Source organism: Drosophila teissieri, chromosome X (genome assembly GCF_016746235.2).
Source record: "Drosophila teissieri strain GT53w chromosome X, Prin_Dtei_1.1, whole genome shotgun sequence".
NCBI classification, from domain to species: domain Eukaryota; kingdom Metazoa; phylum Arthropoda; class Insecta; order Diptera; family Drosophilidae; genus Drosophila; species Drosophila teissieri.
Window position 1 is genome coordinate 13,971,304 of NC_053034.1, and position 20,110 is coordinate 13,991,413.

General features: G+C 41.3%; 1 protein-coding gene across 1 annotated transcript in view; it reads right to left on the minus strand.

Annotated features, from left to right (window-relative positions):
- LOC122624097 (zwei Ig domain protein zig-8) overlaps nt 1-20,110 on the minus strand; it is a 127,171-nt gene that overhangs the window by 88,355 nt on the left and 18,706 nt on the right. The window contains exon 2 of the mRNA XM_043803536.1: nt 14,949-15,056. The gene's annotated coding sequence lies outside the window, so the exon portion shown is untranslated. The remainder of the gene's footprint in view (nt 1-14,948; nt 15,057-20,110) is intronic.

Here is a 20,110-nt window from a genome sequence, read left to right on the forward strand (position 1 = left end):
GTTGGTGGGTGGTGAGTGGTGAGTGGGCTGAGCCATCGTATCTCTTTCGCCCGCTTGTTTGCTGAGTTTGTTGTTGTCAGCACGTTTGTCGAGCACTGCGTTGTCACGGCTGCTGCACTTATCAGCAGCAGCTGCTGCGTCGACAGCGGCAGCAACGTCCTGCCCCGCCTCGCCTCGCGTCGCGTCGCGTAAATATGCCGCGCAAATATAGCGGAAGGAAGCAGATTAACACGGCAACCAGATACCAATAACTACAGCAACACCACGGCAGCGGAGTTCGAGGCGGCGGAGTGAAGGCGGCGGCACGAGCTGCGAAAACAAAAGCAATCGATGGTGGCTATCAGCCAACACGCTCGCACCCACGCCTTGAGCACTGAAACAAAATGACCCCCCCAAACCAACACTAGGCACTAGAGTCTTTAAATAGCCAATGAGTAGTGTCTGCAAAGGATCAATAACATATCTTTCGTTTAAACACCTTTATAAAAGATCAAAAGGATTGCTATATGTCATTTGAAATTAGTCACAGTGGCTTTAATTTATCTTTGCTGCAATTTTACAAAATATTTATTTAAAAATCCATTTGCATATAAATATACTGATTTTACAGTGCAGCCCTGCGCTTTTGCCTCGCTCCTTGTTCATTCGAATTCTTCGCTTGACTCGCTGTTTTTTTTTTCTTCATGTCTTCGTATGTCTGCACACACACACACTCGCATCCGCACCCACACTCACACTCACAACATCTCATGGACTCGCACACATGGCCAGATAGCGCTGTATTTTTTGTCATTGATTTCAGTTTATCTCCGAGTGTGGGTGTGTGGTGTGTGCGAGTGTGTGTGTGCGAGAGAGTGTTGAGTATTGCGTGTGCTCGGTTTAAACTGTTCAGCACACTTTTGTGGGCGAGCAACTTTTGAGAAGGAAATTTCATTTCATTTAATTGCCGCCTGTGATTTAATTCGAACTCGTTCCCATCACGCATACGCCAAGGGGCGGCAGCTGTCTGACGGGGGGCGTGGCATGTCGCCACACGCAACTGCAACACACACACACTCACTCGCATATGTGCCCTTAAGCCTCTTTGCACCCCTCATGAGTATTACATCGATAAATATGACCGTGTAATTGTAGCATTCCGTTTGCATGGCTTTTAAACTTAACTGAGAATTCTTTGGAATTTTTCAATTTGAAATGTAATAAATTTTTTGCCATTTAAATATCAGTATTTTGATCAGAACATTCGAAATATTGGTCCAAATATGGAATGGCATATCTCGTTGAATTCGTAATTAAATTTCCAATAAAACTGTGTTCACAGAAAAAATTCAATTTTTTTTCAAATTTTTTCTAATTTTTGATGATGATTATTGGATATTGGCCGAAAATTGATTTTCTGTTTTTTTGCGATGTAAATATCAGTATTTTGATCAGAACATTCGAAATATTGGTCCAAATATGGAATGTGATATCTCGTTGAATTCGTAATTAAATTTCCAATCGAACTGTGTTTACAGAAAAAATGTAATTTTTTTTTCAATTTTTTTCCACTTTTTTCTGTGTTTTTGCCATTTAAATATCAGTATTTTGATCAGAACATTCGAAATATTGGTCCAAATATGGAATGTGATATCTCGTTGAATTCGTAATTAAATTTCCAATCGAACTGTGTTTACAGAAAAAATGTAATTTTTTTTTCAATTTTTTTCCAATTTTTGATGATGATTATATGGCCTAAATGATGATGATATTGGCCTAAAATTGATTTTCTGTGTTTTTGCCATTTAAATATCAGTATTTTGATCAGAACATTCGAAATATTGTTCCAAATATGGAATGTGATATCTCGTTGAATTCGTAATTAAATTTCCAATCGAACTGTGTTTACAGAAAAAATGTAATTTTTTTTTCAATTTTTTTCCAATTTTTGATGATGATTATTGGATATTGGCCTAAAATTGATTTTCTGTGTTTTTGCCATTTAAATATCAGTATTTTGATCAGAACATTCGAAATATTGGTCCAAATATGGAATGTGATATCTCGTTGAATTCGTAATTAAATTTCCAATCGAACTGTGTTTACAGAAAAAATGTAATTTTTTTTCAATTTTTTTTCCAATTTTTGATGATGATTATTGGATATTGGCCTAAAATTGATTTTCTGTGTTTTTGCCATTCAAATATCAGTATTTTGATCAGAACATTCGAAATATTGGTCCAAATATGGAACGTGATATCTCGTTGAATTCGTAATTAAATTTCCAATCGAACTGTGTTTACAGAAAAAATGTAATTTTTTTTTCAATTTTTTCCAATTTTTGATGATGATTATTGGATATTGGCCTAAAATTGATTTTCTGTGTTTTTGCCATTTAAATATCAGTATTTTGATCAGAACATTCGAAATACTGGTCCAAATATGGAATGTTATATCTCGTTGAATTCGTAATTAAATTTCCAATCGAACTGTGTTTACAGAAAAAATGTAATTTTTTTTTCATTTTTTTTTCCAATTTTTGATGATGATTATTGGATATTGGCCTAAAATTGATTTTCTGTGTTTTTGCCATTTAAATATCAGTATTTTGATCAGAACATTCGAAATATTGGTCCAAATATGGAATGTGATATCTCGTTGAATTCGTAATTAAATTTCCAATCGAACTGTGTTTACAGAAAAAATGTAATTTTTTTTTCAATTTTTTTCCAATTTTTGATGATGATTATTGGATATTGGCCTAAAATTGATTTTCTGTGTTTTTGCCATTCAAATATCAGTATTTTGATCAGAACATTCGAAATATTGGTCCAAATATGGAATGTGATATCTCGTTGAATTCGTAATTAAATTTCCAATCGAACTGTGTTTACAGAAAAAATGTAATTTTTTTTCAATTTTTTTCCAATTTTTGATGATGATTATTGGATATTGGCCTAAAATTGATTTTCTGTGTTTTTGCCATTCAAATATCAGTATTTTGATCAGAACATTCGAAATATTGGTCCAAATATGGAATGTGATATCTCGTTGAATTCGTAATTAAATTTCCAATCGAACTGTGTTTACAGAAAAAATGTAATTTTTTTTTCAATTTTTTTCCAATTTTTGATGATGATTATTGGATATTGGCCTAAAATTGATTTTCTGTGTTTTTGCCATTCAAATATCAGTATTTTGATCAGAACATTCGAAATATTGGTCCAAATATGGAATGTGATATCTCGTTGAATTCGTAATTAAATTTCCAATCGAACTGTGTTTACAGAAAAAATGTAATTTTTTTTTCAATTTTTTTCCAATTTTTGATGATGATTATTGGATATTGGCCTAAAATTGATTTTCTGTGTTTTTGCCATTCAAATATTAGTATTTTGATCAGAACATTCGAAATATTGGTCCAAATATGGAATGTGATATCTCGTTGAATTCGTAATTAAATTTCCAATCGAACTGTGTTTACAGAAAAAATGTAATTTTTTTTTCAATTTTTTTCCAATTTTTGATGATGATTATTGGATATTGGCCTAAAATTGATTTTCTGTGTTTTTGCCATTTAAATATCAGTATTTTGATCAGAACATTCGAAATATTGGTCCAAATATGGAATGTGATATCTCGTTGAATTCGTAATTAAATTTCCAATCGAACTGTGTTTACAGAAAAAATGTAATTTTTTTTTCAATTTTTTCCAATTTTTGATGATGATTATTGGATATTGGCCTAAAATTGATTTTCTGTGTTTTTGCCATTTAAATATCAGTATTTTGATCAGAACATTCGAAATATTGGTCCAAATATGGAATGTGATATCTCGTTGAATTCGTAATTAAATTTCCAATCGAACTGTGTTTACAGAAAAAATGTAATTTTTTTTCATTTTTTTTCCAATTTTTGATGATGATTATTGGATATTGGCCTAAAATTGATTTTCTGTGTTTTTGCCATTCAAATATCAGTATTTTGATCAGAACATTCGAAATATTGGTCCAAATATGGAATGTGATATCTCGTTGAATTCGTAATTAAATTTCCAATCGAACTGTGTTTACAGAAAAAATGTAATTTTTTTTTCAATTTTTTTCCAATTTTTGATGATGATTATTGGATATTGGCCTAAAATTGATTTTCTGTGGTTTTGCCATTTAAATATCAGTATTTTGATCAGAACATTCGAAATATTGGTCCAAATATGGAATGTCATACCTCGTTGAATTCGTAATTAAATTTCCAATAAAACTGTGTTTACCAAAAAAAATGTATTTTTTTTTTCAAATTTTGTCCAATTTTTGATGATGATCAGAATAAGTCTATAATTTCACTTTCCAAAATTTTCCGCATTTTGCAGCTCAGTGTAATCAGTTCAGGCTTTTGTAACACTTTCGGTAAATATTTGCAGAAAGTATATTTGTTTATACTTTGAACTCTTGATTCGAAAGCTTAATGTCAGGGAGACTTAATTAATTGAATAATTGAATACGAAATCGAGAAATGAGAAAACTAGTGTAAAAGCCCGTGAATGCTTAATTTAATTTAAACCCTCTGAAGTTGAACCCTCATTTTTTTAACGATATAACCCCCAAGATTTTTACAGATTACAATGAATTATTAAAGCAGTAAACCTGCTCATGCACTTTAGAAAAGAAAAGTGATATTTCACCCATCCCAGATCAAAGGAATTTGAAGGACTATAATGCCACTTAATGGAAATGAAATGCACATTAGTGCCTCCTGCCCCCTGCCTCCTGTTAAGCCAGCAGAAAACCACACACAAAACTTGCAATAAATAAATGACGTACACGAAAGCCAGTTTTCATTGTGGTCGTAATGACTCCAATGAACGCAATGGATCGGCTTTATGTTGGTCTGATTCTGATTCTGAATCTGAATCTGATGTCGATGACGGTCCCAATGGAAGTTCTCCGCTGCCCGCTGGACATGCAAATCAAATTGAAAATTGGCCCAGCATTGGATGGCCATCGGTCGTCGCATCATTATTTTGCCTTAAATTCCCCAGCAACTTGTTCGTTGTGCATGTGTGTGTGCGTTCATTGGTGGCAATAATTTGCGAAAAACAGCCAGACTGACTACAAATGCCATTAAATGGGCAAAAAGCGCAAAAATTCAGGCACCGAATCTGTGCTGCGAATCAATGTAATGAACGGTCACCGCAGAGAGAAAGCAAATTGAATGCATTCGGCTCACAGAGAAAATATTTGCATTCAAAAGAATTTCATCATTCAGAATTGGGCAATTGGCAAACAGAGAGAGAGAGAGAGAGAGCATTTATTTGCAGTGTATTTGCCACTAACTGAACTTTAACTACCTGCCAAAGAATAAAGCAGTCCTGTCGATTAGGGATTACTTTAATTGTTTCAATCAATGTTGCATACTTTCGGGGGAATCAACTAGCTGCAAAGTTTCCACTGCGCCACTGCCACTGCCACTGCCGCTGTGTTCACAACTTTCAGTTAAACTTCACTTAGCAATTACCCCACCATTTTGCCAGGGAACACTTGTTTCCTTTCCCTTCCCCGTTCCCCCTTTCACCGTTCCCCTTGCCCCTCCAGCCATTTCCCAGCGACAGTTGTCTTTGGCTGATGAGCAAACAAACATGGACCCATCCGCCTGCCATGAATATGCAAAGAAAAAATAAAAATCAACACGAAAAAAAAGGGTGGAAAAACGGAAGGACATCTACTCGCCGCGGAGGTGGGCGGTGGGGGGGCGTGGCGCAGGCATAACTAGCGTTTAACATTAATAAAAATTTGTAGTCAGCAGGTGGCAGTGAGGGTATAAAAAAAAAAACAAGAAAGAATGAAAGGAAGGAAGGAAGGCAAGAAAAAAGTGTCTCGCATTAAATGTAATTAAAATCAGTTGCAGCACAATGGGGGCGTTCTGTTAGGGGCGTGGCAGCTGCTAACGATGCCCGGCGAAATGAAGTGAAAATGTTTGTTGAATATTTCGCTGCATAATGCCAGGCGCGCTTGCCTTCAACGAAGAACCGGAAATGGCGAAAAGGTAAAGAACAAAAGCTCCACACACCACTACACTGAGCAAATACACACATACATACATACATACACACATACATATGCAAATAGATTATACCCCGCATTTGCCCTTTGCTAAGCTACCACTGATTGTATGCCGTCTCTATCATTTTTCCTCCTGCTTATTCTTTCTTTCCCGCTTTCATTCCCATCTCCTTGCCATCGCCATCTCCATTTCCATCTCCATCTGGACTGCATTTTGTGCTGAGTTTAGAATTTAATTAAATATGCTGGCGGCTGCCTCTGGCCTCCGGCAGCTTCCTTCTTTAATCGCCGTCTAACCACAGTGGCGGCCAACAAGTGTCAGGCCACCCTTCCCCACCCCCTTCACCCCCTGATTCCACCACCCCCTTTTCAGTCGGGAAATTACAAGCCAAAACGTGAATAATTAAGCGGCAAGAGCATTTCCTGAGGCTTCCAACCTGGCCCAGAACTCTGTGGAGAGACTGGAGAATGTGGGGAAAGCGGAGAAAGCGCAGAAAGCGGAGAAAGCGACGAAGGAGAGCGAAAGCGGACAAGAGAGACGCCCACTAATGCGTTGATAATTATTAAACGGCAGGCGGCAAACAAAAAAATCAGCAGAGAAGAAGGCTAACGAAGATTTGTATACCCCAGCAAAAAAATGTCAAAGGAAATTTGAATATCGTCATTCTTAATTGATTTATATAAAACCACATTTTTCTAATTTCGTAGCACATATATAAATATTATAACAATTGTATTTTAATAAACCCACGCAAATTATTTTGGAATTTTTGTATATTCGTTAAATTTTGTTTGTTTTACTTGATTTCTTTGTAGTTAAGCCTGAAAGTAATATTTGAATAAAAAATTGTTTCTAGCCATTATCAAAACGACGCCCAGCCTGGTAAGACCAGCCAGAATAGAGCATTACTGGTACAAAAAAATGAATAAACAGAAATAGGAGCCCGCAGAAAATTGAAAGTAAAAATAAACACGAATGCATCGGTTCCTTAACGTTGGCTCCATTCTTTTCCCGCTCCTTGTGTGTGGTCCTTTGTTCATACTATATACGCTTGGAGCGTCTCGAAAAATCCCGGGCATTGTAAATATTTTATTAGTTGAATTACAGCAAATGCCACGAGGCCCGAGAAATGAAAATAGACGCCACGCCAAAGCCGCCAAAGGCCGCAAACATCACGCACGGAATCCAATTGTAATGGGTATGGGATATATTGAAAGAAAGTGGTAATCGCGCGGAAAGCGAACTGAATTGAATTGAATTTTTTTTTAAGTTTCCACATAAATATTTCCGGAAAGTAATTTAAATTGAGGCGGTCTTAGCAAGGCAATCGTTTTGTATCCTTTTGAGACTATCTAACTCTTGAGGAAGAATCCATGCCACAAATCCATCGCCTCTTGAATGCATTTTGCCATATCTAAACGTTCGTGTATCTTTTGTTTAGCTTCGCTTTGCTCCGTTTTGCTGATGGTCAAAAGTTTGTTTTTTGCATTTTGTCTGCTTTTGTGTTTTTTTGCGACTGTGATACATAATAGTACATGCTCGTACACAAGACGATTTATTAAAACTGACAATGCAGAAAGTGTGTGTTCGATGTCGTGATGCCAGGGTGATGTTCCTGATGTTCTTGATGTTCTTGTTGCTGCCGCCTGCCAGGCAGCCGTTTGTTTTGATTGTTTAAAGCATGTTTAGGGTGACAACAGATCGAGCAACACTGGGAGCCATAGCAGCAGAGAACTAGGAAACCAGAGAGCCAGGGAACCAGAGATTCCGAGAACTGTCAGTGCTGGCTGTTGGCTGTGAGCCGCAGCGGAAAGTGGAAATTGTCAAACATGCCATGGTCAACATCAACAACCAAAAAGAATGCGAAGCAAAAATGCTTCTGCTGTCTCCGATGCTTAAAATTGAACTATGGCCCTGGACACGCAGCACAGGACACAGGAAGTAGGCAGTGAGGCACTGAGGCAGTGTGGATGCTGGCAGGACATGACAGGTCCTAATCCTGTCCCCGGCGACCTGCGAAGGACGAGAGCAACAAGTAAAAAGGTTAAAGGTCTCGCCCCATCTTGGAGCCAGAGCCACTGCTTCAAAGTTCGCATCTTCCTTGTGATTTTGTTATGGAATTTTCACATTTCTTGGTTCCTTGGTTTTTTTCTTCCTCACCCTCCAATAGAATGAGACAACGAGCACAACTGAACTGGCAGCTAAATGCACTTACCACACCACTGCATCCATATTGCCCCACCATACCATGGCCATGCCCATGACCATATACCATCATAATCCGCTCTGAAAATCTCTTGACATTTATGATGAACGATTTACCACGCCATTGCAAATTAAAGCAAAAAAAACAACGAAACCCATTGCCGGGTCTCCAAAATCGAATAAAGCACTCCGACAATCATCGGCATGGCACTGCCACGCCCTTTTCTCCTCTTTGGCCCTTTTTTTTTTTTTGGCTTTATGCACAGCTTGTTTTTGGCCATCGCTCACCCTCCCACATTATATGGTATATCCAGTACTATTCCACAATTGAGGGGCGTATTGCGAATTGGGAACATTTATATATATATATTTCTATATAAAAGTACACTGTGTTAAGCTGGGGGGAAATAAGTTCCAGGAACAAGTTTATTTTAAGCTTTGACAGGGAACATTTTCGTCTTTGCAAGAGAAGAGAAAAATCTAAGAATAAATCCAAGCTGAAGAAGTTATGCGAGAAAAAAACAATGTCAAATTGTTCCATGTCTCTAATTAAAAGAAATTTAATATTTGCAGGAATACAAGTTGCTTAATTGAAAAAACGAGGTATGTGCTGGTCGAGTCATTTCCTCGGGATCTTTTTTTGTTTTGGCTGTTGCAACATCAACAAGCAAGCGAGCAAGCAAAAGCGAATCCCCAAACTGCGAGTGAGGATGGATGTGGATGGTGGCCAGCACAAGTGCATCATCCGGAAAGCAAAGCAAATGCCCCATAAAACAAATGTGCAAATAAAAATGTTTATAAACAGCGTCGACGGCAGAGAGCACTTCACAATTTTCGGGATGTGCGCGACAGCGATTCACTTCGAGGATTTGCCGGCGAAGATGGGTAAGAGTTTTGGTTGGATTGCGTTCGAGGACTCTGGAGACCCTGGAGAAGTGAGATTTTGATAAGCGGCAGCAACAGGATAAGCTGGTAATTCAAGTAATTCAAGCCAGAAGGTCACAAATTAAGTCACAAAAAAAAAAAGATTTGGAAAAGAGGAAGGAAAAGACCTTCAAACTTTATAATTGCAAGTTGCGTGCCACAAGCGATGGCATGATTAAAAGTTGCCACTAAATACAATTTAATTCTTCCTCAGACTACAGTTATTGAGTAATTATAACGTAATTATACCAGTATATATATGCTTATATATATTCCAATAATGCTTCTCTTGCACTCAACATTTAAAGCAAAAGCTGCGAATTTAAACCTTTGGAATGTCATTTTCGTACTTTTGCGCTGCACTGAGGGTCACACATTTTAATTTGCCATTTACATTTCCGAGCTCCCCGCCATTCAGGATACTGGAATAATTGCCTCATAGCCGCAGTGCTCCCAGAAATTGCTTTATTGACATTGCGGTCCTCCATCGTCCATCGCCCATCGTCCCGAAAAACTCAATCAGATTTCTGTTGACTGATAAAGTGACCAAAAAGTGTCTTTGATTTACATGGCATGGGAGGGGCAGAACCTTTGCCGAACGACGGACCTTGCCACAAAGTTCGGTGTGTGGTGTGTGGCATGTGGCGGTTTGGGGTTTTAGGTAGGCGTGGCAGGCCATGAGCACTGGCGATTATAAATGACTCTGGCACCCATTCCCATTCCCATCCTTTATTCAACCTTCATCCTCGGTGTCCCTGTCTCGGCGACGGCCTTGAAGCATACTACACAAAATGTTCGCACATAATTAAGTGCTTTCAACTATGGCAGCCGCAGCTGTTGCCATCCTAGCCTTCCAGTGTCTTGCAGTCCAAAAGTCCGAGCATCCGCATCCGCATCCTCTTGCCAACAACTAGCATGGTCCCATGCGATTCTAGTTCTTTTCTTTTGTTGTATTAAACAGCCGAACAGCAGGCCGCATGTGGCATGCGGCATCTGGCAACTCATGGCTTTGAAGCTGCTCAAGTGGCCAGCAAAAATGAGTTGGCCAAAAACCGAACTGGTCAGCGGCGGCATGACTTGCGATTTGATTGCTCTGCCACATACGCTGAAATACACATCGAAAAAAGATCATAAAATAGTGGAAATGCGTACTTAGTGCAGCAATTTTCCAACGTGAAACACACACTATGAGTGATAGCTTAAATCTTCCTACTTTCGTTTCTATTAGTTTTTATAAAATGTTTTCTAACTAATGGAGAAAATACCATAAATGTGTTTTTTTCTTTAGATTTTCTAGGGGAGCATTTTTGTTTATTAAATGGTGTTTAATAAGCATTTATTTAGCATTTACCAAGATCTTTTATTTTCATAAGTAGCTCAGCGAGAATACAGATTCATCTGGCCTTTTAGAATAGATGCAGTCCACATGATCGCCGCTTACATCTTCCATCTTGAGTAGCAAAATCATGACTTAATAATGCCTTTTTCGCCATGTACTTGTGGACCCATGGAAGGCCATGGAAGTGGGTCCATGGAGCAACATCATTCGGAAGCGGAAATGAAGGCATCCATTATGTATACTCTAACAGAGGGCACAATAGCATTTGTCAACTGGACGCAACTGGACTCACAAAGAGGAGCACGGTCCGATTCTGATTCTGATTCCGATTCCTCGTCCGATTCCTCGTCCGGAATTGAGGGTCAGAGGTCAAAAGTGGCTGCATTGTTGTCTTTTCACCTTTGAGTATGCACTGATATTACATGGCATTCGCCAGTGGACAAAGTGGGAAAATTCCATGGATTCAAATCATTGCTGCAATGTGGTGCTGCTACCAGGAATTCCTTTGACTTCTAGGGTATGCTCGCCATCGCCATCGCCTTTGACTTTTACTCTACGCATTTCTTTAGTCGCTTTTTTACGCTCGTTCTTCTGCTAATAATATTCAAATATAATGCAAACAATGTGCCAGCAAGTCGACGCAAAGTTGTCGCTTCACTGGGGGCAAGGGGAGGCGGTGGCACGCCCCCTTCCGGCCGACATCGCTCATAGTTTTCACTCAACTGTTTGCATTAATTTGATTCCTTTTTGGTCCGTCGCCGTCGCCGCTCTTGTGGCTCGTTTTGTATTGTAATATCCGGCCGCTTTGGCCGCGCTTCCTGCCTCAAAAAAAAAAAAAATGGAAAAAAAAGCGAAATATATAGGAGGCGTTTATTTTTTATTCAGCGCCACTTTTGGCCACCAACAGTCGACTTTGCTTTGCGGCTGTGCGATTTCTGCCAACTTTATGCAGCTCTTTGTTTGCATTTTCCAACTCATTAAGAGTAATTCGCTTTGCTCTTCGTTATGTATTTTCTTTTTTTAATTTTTTTTTTTTTCATTTTGTGCCAGACTCTTTCCAATTTGGTTCAGCATTTTTCAATTTGCTTTGCGTTTTTCAGCGGCGGCGTTGAAGGTGCTCGAGTGGAAATTAAACACGCCGCCAGTACGCCCACTTTTCACCTAGGCCCCCCTCCATCCCCCTCCCCACCAGTCACCCACTTCAGACCTGGCCTAAATATTTATGGGCGGCCTAAATAATGGCCACAACTGTAGAGGATGGTCTGAGCGGACTGGACTGAACTGGACTGGCCAGGACTTTAGTTAATTAATCATCGCATGAAAAATCACTGTATCAGTGGTCAGCAGCAGAATCGCTGGTTGCGGATGCGGATGTGGATGCGGATGTGGAGTGTCCAGAGCGTTCAGAGTGTGTAACTGGATGCGAAGCTAAACCTGAACCACAACTGAAACTTGGAGCCTAAGCGAGCCCATAAATAAAGTGACAACAAACACACACATTCTGTTGTGAAAATTACGCACGAGATTGTTGAACAAGCCAACAAACAACAAGGACAACGACAACGACGACGACGACGACAGCAAAATGTGGTCAAAACAGAGCTACAAAAACAAAAAAAATTGAAAAAAAAAAAGTGAAAGGAAAAAAATGCGGGAATGTGACATGAACAACAAGGCGACTGGCGGCTGCCCACTAAGTATGCGCAAGTAAGCGATAGCCTATGAAAAGTGTCCCCAAGCGGGGAGGTTGGGGGGGGGGCAGTAACCCCCAGATAAACCAGATATATGTATATATACATACAGTGACCGAAACTCACATAATCCGATTGGCTCAAGTTGAATTCAAAAGCATTTGAAGGTTTAATCAATCGCCTTTGCACCAAACATCCACCTGACTGTGAAAACTCAATTAAATGAAATCACTTAAAATATCAGGAAAAATGTAACAAAAAAATGATTTTATGGAACCAATAAAGATAGTCATGGCTGGATTTAATCATTCCCTTTTGCACATTCCATTGCTAAAATAGTTCAAATATATACTATATATATTCATTTTGTGTGCCACACTTTTACGGACAGAGGAGAAAAAAGTAATTGTTTAAAAAGCCAATTGCAAATATTATTGGTATGCCGAATCAATAAAGGCAATGTAAATGCTAAATTGAATAGATGCTGAATGTATATACAGTTTACACACATTTATTTTTACAATTTTAAACGTTAAACCCTACGGCTTAAGGTTTTTGTTTGCACTAAATGCAGAGTAAGATCATTTAAAGTGTCTCTTTTTGAGCATAAATGCTTTGAAATCGGTCAGTAGGCCCCACTGTGCAAAAAAGGACATCGAGAGCGGACAGGCCCCGCAAAGCATGCAACAATTTGTGGCACTTGAAAGGCGAGTCGCCCCAACGCTTGACGGCTGACGGAAGTCCGTTAGCGTGGCCAAAAACTAATGCTAATGTATGTGTGAGCAAGTGTGTAAGTCGCTGTCTCCCCTTCGGTGGCACAAATATCCTTGTGGCATGGCCAGAGCCAGAATAAAATAAATAATCATAAAATAGAAATAAAATGACAAATTATTTCCGTTTCCGTTGAGCGAACTTTGAGGCGTGGCGATGTGGGTGTGCCTGCCACTAGGCCACACTGCAAATGGAAATGGAAATGGAGCCCTCTGCCATGCACGGTCGTCGTGCCCAGGCTGTTTCTGATTCTGATTTGGATTCGGAGTCGGATTCCTAGTTTCTAGCTGCTCGGAAAAAGTGTACGTACATGCCAGGGAAAAAGTGTAACGAACTGCGCGGGAAAACGTGAGCATGGCTCCTGGAGCAAGGACGAAACTTGGCTAATATATGCAGCTGCCAGTTGCCAGTTGCCAGTTACGTCCGCCCTCGCCAGGACCTCAGATGATCCTGCCAGCTTGTGTGACAGGAGCAGAAGTATAGAAGTACAGTAGTGCAGCAGCAGCAAGTGCATTGTGTACTTAATGCGCCCCTGGATTCCTTTGCCACTGGCATAAGTAATTGGCCTTTCGGCTTTCCCTTAACCGCTCGTTTTGTCAGCGGAAAAAGTGTGGTACATCGGGGCGTATACGTGATGCTCATACGCACTGCTCTCAATGCCTTGTAAGCGGGCTTTTTCTTTCAATCGATAAGCGAACGAGTTCGGTGGCCATTGCCAGGTTAGTTCTCAGAATGGTGAAATTAAATATTTACACACGCCGCAAATAGAGCCTTCATGTACGTAAATGTGTGCTTATGCCAGTTCATAATTAATAATTATTTTATTACTTTCACAAACAAACGGAGAAAAAGGGCCGAACACAAATACGCAGAGCTAGCAGCCTAATGAATGCTCTATATATAAATTGTTTTACTTCTTTATATAAATAAATATTTTCAATAACAGTAATATTTAACAGCTGACAGTAATAATTAGTAATTCAGATTTATTCAAAGCTTAAGTAGCATTGCAAATGTGAAAACTTCAATTTGTAATTTTGAATTGACAAACGCGAAGAGCGAATCAAGCAGACCCATTCACCACAAAGGGCAGGCCGTGAGCTACAAAATTATGACCGCAATTTGGGAAATGAAATGCATAAAGCAAAATAAGCAAATGGCACGCAAAGTGACCCGAGGCGGCGTCAAAACGCTCTAATTGGCCGCACAAAGCCAACGACAGGGGCCGCTGAAGGGCTGAAGGGCTGAGATGTAGGTGGCGCGATGAGTTGCTGGATTTCAGATTCTGAGCAGGGGGATGGCGAGTGGGTGTGGCGGTTCCAGGAATGCAGAAAGTAGTAGCAGTGGCGTCTCTGCTCGCATTTTGATTTCTCCACCAATAAATTTGTCTTGGCACAAAACTAGATCGAAACAAAAACTATATCTAACTATACATGCATTTGAAAAGCGTCTACACGTTAAGCACATGTGTGTGAGTGAAATGAGTGAGTTCAAGGACCAAGCCCACCTGCCGCTAAAGGCCTTCGGTTGGTTAACTCTACCTCGCGATTCGCATTGAACTTGTTTTCCAACGACGCCCGCGACCAAAGACCAAAGTGTACATAACCTCGTTTCGTATTTAACAACGACTCATCATCATTGTGATGGAGGGCGCCTGTCAGCCGGCCACGCCCCGCGTCGAGTGTGTATTATGCCGCCACCCCGGGGAGCTGAGAACCTGGGACTTGGGAACTGGGAACTGGAAACTCTGGTAACTGGGAACTCTGGTAACTCGGGTAACTGGGAACTCGGCCGCTCCCGGCGGCCTCTTTCGGGAAACGGGCCCCAAGAGCCACCGACGCCACCGACATCGCCGCTGATGCCGCCAAAAGGAATCTCAAAAATGGCGTGCCGAGCCAAAATTAAGCAAATAAACTTGTCAACACATTCAACTTCATTATCGAGCCAAACGGCCGCTCCCCGGATGGTCTGAAACTTACCCGACTGCAGAGCTCTTGTGGTTTTTACGTTTTAACGTTTCAACGTTTTTCCGTTTCAACGTTTTTCCGTATGCTCGATTTTTGGGTTTGGACCCGTCCTTGGGCGTCCTGAAAAAGAAGGCAGAATACAAAAATTAGAATGGGAATTATTATGAACCGGCGCTCAAGCTGCGAGATCCCAAAAATGTCCGTCCAGGAATATTCATATGCGAATTTCATATTTTGTGGTTTCATTTAGAGTGCCTGCGGGCGATTTTGCCGAGATGAGTGAAAGGGGTTTTAGCTAGCAAAAAGATTTGCAATCACGCAATCACCCAACTTGGCAGCCGCCGGCAAGAAAACACACTCGAAAAATCCCTTAAATAATTCGGGAAATTCCCAAAAGCACGCACACTCCTTTGCACTGCGAAAATTCAATGTTTGTTTAGCTTTACGTTAATTATTAGTTATTTAACATTGCCAGCCAGCATAACAAAAAATATTATACAATTTGTACGATAGTAAACTAACTGGTAAATAAATCCGCAGATTATTAATTAATGAAAATTACTAGGGAATTAAATCATAATATGGATCCAATTAGTTTCAAGCGCTGAAAGTGCAATTGTGCCACATGTTTGCCCATGAATTTCGGGCATTAATATTACAGAAAATGTATCGAAATGTAGGATTTTAAGTTTGTCAACATTTTTTGGTAGTGAAACCACTGCTGCTTCCACAGGGCTCAGCATTCTCTTCATGGCTCCAGTGTCGTATTGAGATAAATCATGCAACTTTATAGTTTTACAAGCAGTTGGACACACAATGGCCAGCATAATCAGGCGAAGCAACAGTGGGCATCAATTTTACAGCCCCCCAAGCGGGGATCCAAACAATTTGCGCAAATATTGTTGTTTGCATATCGAACCCTTCTCGCCATCGCCATCGCCATCGCCATCAACTATCCACATCCACATCCACGTCCACCATCGCCATCGAATCCGACCATCGCCATCGACATCCACCATCGGAGCACAATGAGCTGGGCGAGCAAACAAATTTATGACCATCATAACGGCCTGGTCCTGGTCCTGGTCGAGTAAAAGTCGAGTAGGAGTCGAGTCGAGTCGAGTCGAGTCGAATCGAGTCCGGCAAACACGGGGCCGACAAAATGTCTATAGTGCTACATAATAATCATAATAATAAATAGCAATAAAAATGCTACAAAGGAAATTAAATTTCTGTATCCGCAAAGAATTTCAAAAGTGCACACAGGAAACGACAGCGAATCCTGCGGGGGCAGTGGACACTGGAGTCCTGCGGAGTCCTTGCGTTTCAACACTTTGCGGCCCTTAAATTGGCCCATAAGCTGTTTAACTGAGTTATCAAGGAGGAGGTGGAGGTCTCGAAGGCCTCGAGCTTCGGGCCCCGGATCCACAGCTCCCCAGCTTCCCAGCTCCCCAGTTCCCCAGTTCCAGTTGCCAGGACTCGAGTGGCACTGCCCACACAGCGTGACAGGATGGCTATATTAATGTTAATTAATGTTAAATGCCTAGGCATTTCAAAATCATTTGGTGGGGGGAGTGAGTGTGTCCGGGAAGCCTTCGATTGCCCATCAACATCATTAATAATTTTGTAATTAGTTCGGGTTGTCAAGCGAATTGCACTATCGATATTCGTAGCATCGATGTTTAATTTATAGAACTATGGAGTGAACATTTCATTACGTGTGTTTGGATTTAACTAATTCAAACCTTTGATAAATTGAAATGACCCACCATCGCTGTTTTTCCACACCCATTGCACACATATATCCAGGTGATTTTTGTTTGAAAGGTCAGTTATGATGGACTTCCTCCGGGTTCACCTAAGTCCTCTTTACAGGGATGGAATGTCCTTTGAACGAGCAGTGGCAAACCAATTCAGCAGTCGCATTTAACGGGCTGACAATGGCGCATATAAAGCGCTTTGTTCCACATCGCCGGCAATTGTGGGCGCTGGGGCGTTGTCCCGTGAAAGCAGGGGGCGTGGCCGGGCATATATGACGTGTGACAAATTTTTGCGGTTCCGAGGGCCCGAGAATTGGAGGTGGCAAATGTCTGTGTGTGTGTGGTGGTGTGATTGTGAGTGTGCAGCACGTCGGTTCCCTTTCGTCTATGGCCGGAAAATTGTCCAACATATCCGGGAGCGTTGAGGTTGGCTGCCCATTGTGGAAAATCGCTTGTCCGAGGAGGTGGAGAAGAAGGCAGCGGGAAGCGGGAAGCAGGAAGGAGGAGGAGACGGGGCTGCCCGTTTTACTTGCAGTTAAATAGGGCGGAAAAATAATTGAACCATTATCAGGCAGTCTGATGTATCCAGAACCGCACACACACACACACAGTATATCCTTGGCTTGGTGAATAAATTTCGAGCTTGTTTTTGCCTTTGGTTTATTGTGCTTATTATAAAATATTTAACACCAGGCCATCCAACAGCCACGCCCACTGTCCACCGCCACTGTCCAGCACTTGGGAGTCCTCCTGCTGCAAATTGTTGCCTCATTGTAAAAATTTATGTTAATATTTTAAATTTTTATGCTGCCAGGCGGCGGCGGTGAGCTGGCTGAAGCGAAACTGAACGCCCCCAGTTGTTTGTTATTGGCCTGGGTGGCCTGGATGGCCTCGGTGTCCCGGGCACAACGCCCCTTGTCGCTTGTAAAATGTAATGTAATTTCTACGCTGGCGGCTCTAGGCCACGGACGTTGCCAGGACAAACAGGACTCCGTGCTCCGTGCTCGGTACTCGGTACTCGGTACTCAGTGTTCCGTATGCCATATTCAGTGTTCAGTGGGAAGGATATCCCCCCACATTCACCTACTTTACTGGAAACAGGAGAGCCGCTTAAAGAGCGGCGGTGGTCATATTTTTAAAAAGCCGCAAAACTGCAATGACAGTTAACGTTGCTGGACACGCATGTGTAGTGGGATTTTATAAATATTTAACGCTCATATTTTATGCGCATTTTTCATACGGACCAGCTTGAGCGGACAACGGACAAAAGGACAAAAGGACAGCGGATAGCGGATGGCGGACAGCAGGACTGCAGGACGTTCGGCATCATTAATTAATCCCAAAACGTTGATCCTGATGGACCGCAGAAACCCAGAAAGCCCATGGCGTTTCGCACACACCGGTTGACAGGCTGCTGCTTTGGGCTTTAAGTGCTGTTGGTGGGAAAATTCTTCACTGGAATTATGAAGGGAAAAATAAGCGGACACCAGCTGGAAAATGCTAAGGCTGCTGCTTCTGCTGTTTTGCTCCTGCCTTCTGCATTGTGTGTGCTTGTCTTTGTGTTTGTGTGTGTGTTTGTGTGTGTTTGTGTTGGTGTGCGAGTGTTTTAACGTCACGTCCTTTTCGCCCAGCATATTGCGGCATGTTGTTGCGTTGAGCCTCATTAAGCGCACTTTGTCCTGCCGACTGTGTCCATTTAAAGGAAACTCCGTCGATCCAACCGCCAGCCGCCCAGCATCGCCATAGTACGCTGATTCATTCCTTCTCGTTTGCCATAAATTATTTTTAAATGCATACTTATGTGGAATTTTGCCACGCGCTGCCGCGACAACTTTTCATAATTTTTATTTACATGATGCGGTTGTGGGCGGTGTGCGGTGGCTACAGAGGTCCTGCCAGCAAAGGACCAAGGATGGTCGCTGGATTGCGGAGGTGAGGCATTTTCAGTGGCGGCATGTAACCGCATTAAAATGATTTGTAACGAGCGATGGCGTGCCCGTCTGAGGCCCGATGCCGTTGCACAAAAAAAAATAAACGAACGAACAGTGCTGGAAAAGTGGCCAGGACGAGCAGGACGAGCAGGACGACCAGGACACGGCCAGGATGCATGCAGGATGTGCAAGGGTGCAGGGGTGTCCTGCAGCATTTACCACACGCATCACTTGCCACGACGCCTGCATCTGAATCCCTGACATCCTCCGATGTCATCGCGCCCCTCGATTGCCATTGCATTTCAGCCGGAGGTCATTCGGGTCGGGCGATCAGGAGGAGAGGTGGTGCTGGTTATCCTGCTTCCAATGCACATTAAAGGACGTAGAGCCCAGAACTTTGGGAACACTTTAAGGCGCTAAAACCATTTTCTACTTTAAATTCTTACAAAGTTGTACAAATTGCAAAATCACTCGAATTTTGAAAGGCTAAGTTGAAACATATCTCAAAATGTCATCCCTAACATTGGCCAAAAAGTAGGATCTCCATTTTTGAACACAGTTCGATTGGGAATTTAATTACGAGCTCAACGAGGTATGGCATTCCATATTTGGATCATTATTATGGTTAAAAAAACTGGGTATTTTTTACAAAGGGTTTTCTCATAATTTCTTGTATTAAAAGTGATCAAGTGGTGTGCTGTAAATGGTGCCCATTTTACTCATATTTTATTTATACTTGTAAGCCAATTTTAATAATCTAATTGTTAACTTACATTCCTGGGAAGGCAATTTGCTTTGCTTCAATTAAGCAACCCACTATCTAATCTGGCTTAGGGATAAATTTGTTGCCCACCCTGCACTTAAACAAAATAGTTGCAACAACAAAAGTTGCATATAAATTATTAACACAATATCCGACACCAAACTTTGCGAAAGGGGAACTGAACTTTTTGCCATGTCTGCAATTTAAGCTAAAGTAAATATTGTGCATCTGGGCATAATCCCAAGTGCAGCTTAGTTGGTTCCTTCTTCAGTTGGCGCGAGTGTACACCGAATAATCCTCTTTGCTGCCCAGCAGATGCATAGATAGATAGACCATTTCATGCCACACCATCTATATTCCCATCCCCATCCCCATCTCTATCCCCATTCCTATCCCAATCCCTTTCCGAACCTATCCCATTGTAATCAATCTAATTATTATCAACTTTGCATTCGCAAATCCTGCCACAGTAGCTCTCCCGTCTCCCGTCTGGCCCCCTCTACTCTCAAGGATTCAAGGACTTCAGGGCCACCATATGGTGGATGCTTCGCTTCGTCAATCTGCTCAGTTATAAATAATACCATCGAGCATATGTTCGGTTGGTCGGTTACCGCCCTCAATGGGTTGCCATCTTATATATGTACTCACATAATATTTTACGTACTATATAAATGCAGGCATTTGCTGCTCCTTCTCGCTATCAATGGGTTTTTAATTGAG